The sequence below is a fragment of the Bison bison genome, unplaced genomic scaffold (assembly GCF_000754665.1).
Source record: "Bison bison bison isolate TAMUID 2011002044 unplaced genomic scaffold, Bison_UMD1.0 scf7180017864522, whole genome shotgun sequence".
NCBI classification, from domain to species: domain Eukaryota; kingdom Metazoa; phylum Chordata; class Mammalia; order Artiodactyla; family Bovidae; genus Bison; species Bison bison.
The window spans coordinates 2,522,984-2,525,172 of record NW_011495073.1 but is presented as its reverse complement, the minus strand read 5'-3'; the positions used below and the strand labels follow the sequence as shown (position 1 = coordinate 2,525,172).

At 54.1% G+C, this 2,189-nt stretch overlaps 1 protein-coding gene across 1 annotated transcript in view; it reads left to right on the top strand.

Annotated features, from left to right (window-relative positions):
• GRB10 (growth factor receptor-bound protein 10) overlaps window positions 1-2,189 on the top strand; it is a 226,299-nt gene that overhangs the window by 151,506 nt on the left and 72,604 nt on the right. The gene's annotated exons all lie outside the window — the stretch shown is intronic.

Here is a 2,189-nt window from a genome sequence, read left to right as displayed (position 1 = left end):
GGGTGATGGGGTCACTGCGCCACCCCACCTCCCCTCAGGGGTCAGAGGGTGCATGGTGGGGTCACTGTGCCACCCCACCTCCCCTCAGGGGTCAGAGGGTGGGTGATAGGGTCATTGAACCACCCCACCTCCCCTCAGGGGTCAGAGGGTGGATGGTGGGGTCACTGCACCACCTGCCTCCCCTTGGGGGTCATAGGGTGGGTGGTAGGGTCACGGTGCCGGGCTCTGCTTGGCAGACCCCTTCTTTCCCTCTATCCAGCAGGGCCGCTGGGGGTTGGACCTGGTACCCAGTTCAGTTCAGATCAGTTTTATGTGCACTGGCTCTGTGCCAGGTCAGTGGGGGTATGCAGAAACACCGTCCAAGGACATTATTGTGTTAGTAGCTCAGTCATACCCAACTCTTTGCCATCCCATGGCCTATCACCCGTCAGGCTCCTCTGTCCATGGGATTCTCCAGGTAAGAATACTGGAGCAGGTTGCCATTTCCTTTTCCAGGGGATCTTCCCCACCCAGGACTCGAACGCAGATCTGCGTTGCAGGCAGATTCTTTTCCAACCAAGTCACCAGGGAAGCCCAAAGTGAATGAACAGCCAAGTAGTCCCTGGAGGGCTCTCAGACCTCACTACCCAGCACAGGGCCTGGGGACAGAGACGTGCAGCCTGACCACGTTTCCCAGGGACTGACATGGAGAGGCCCAGCCTTCATGGAAAGGACTCTGGGGAGTGGAGGAGGCCTCCCTGGAGGAGGCTGTTTTGCTGAAAGGTTTCACTTTCATCTCAGGTTCAAAGGATTTGTTAACAAAATAAGCCACTTGTGATATACATAAATAATACCAGTATTTATTAAAGAATTATCTAACTTGCTTTCAATACACTAACATTAAAAGAAAAGAGACAGAGCAGAGAATACATCACCAAATTGGGTTTTGACCAACATCCAGACTTAAACAGCACTGGGAAATCCCATGTCACAGCACATCTGGAGTCCCAGCTGGGAAAAGGTCCCAGGCAGCACATCTGCTCCCTGGGTGAGACTTCAGAGATTGCAGTTTGGAGTTCCCACTTATAACCCCAGGATGGACTCAAACCGATATTATCATCAATCTGGGAGCAAATTGCAGCCCTGCTTCCTTGTCAGTGCTGTTTGTTTTGTTGTGTAAAACTTGGAATGCAGTTAAGTCTGGGGCTTGGTTGGCCAGGAACCCCGCCCCCACCCCAGGGGCTCAACAACCTCAAGATTCCTCCCCCATCTTATCTAAGATGCTGCAAGTCTTCAGCTCACAGCAGGCGGTCACTCCCAGTCACTCCCAGTCGGGGCAGTGTCCAGGCAGGTTAGACGCAAGGTCAGAGGCCTGCTCTGCTTTGTCTCTGAAGCCTAAACAAGATTGTTTATCTAATCTCCCTCACAGAGGCAGACTTCTGAACTGGGTGTTGAAGGGGAAGTAGGAACTGAGGGATGGAGGCAGAGACTTCCTGAGCAAGAGAGATGATCCCTGGTGTCTAAAGTGGCCTGGCCCCTCCTTCTTTGTGACTGAGTAATATTCCATCACGTGTGTATACCATGATTTCTGTGTCTGCTCCTCCATCACTGGACAACAGGGACAGTGTGCTCAAGTAGATAGGACCCACAAAGAAGGACAGTTACTCTGTGATTCCACTTCCACGAGAAACCTGAAAGCCCCAGGAGTGAGGACGCAGGTAGTAGAGAGGGCTGCCAGAGGCTGGGGTGGAGACGGGCGGTGCTGGTGGGAGATCCAGAGGGGCAGCCTGACCCGTGGACGAGGCAGCAGACGAGCTGTGTAGAGCCACCTGAGTTAGCAGCGAGGGGTTCGGGTCCCGTGTGACGTGTTCGCATCACACACGTGCACACAAGGTGATAATAATAATCAAGTGAAGAGGGTGAGCGTGAACGTCCAGAGGTGGTGGCCAGACCATGGTGATGGGTCACAGCGAGTTCTCTCTAAACTCATCTAGTTGTACACATTGAATACACGGGGCTTCAAGCGTCCATCAGACCTCAGGGGTGGATTAGAAAAGAGATCCCGACAGGTGGGGTGAGATCCGCAGCCTGCGGGAGCCACTCCCAGGGCAGAGGTGGGGAAAGGCGAGTGAGGCTGGCCTTGGGTTAGTTGGCAGGTCATTGCGGCAGCCTCGGTTCATGGGGGTGGGGATTCGGGAGCCGTTTCAGCG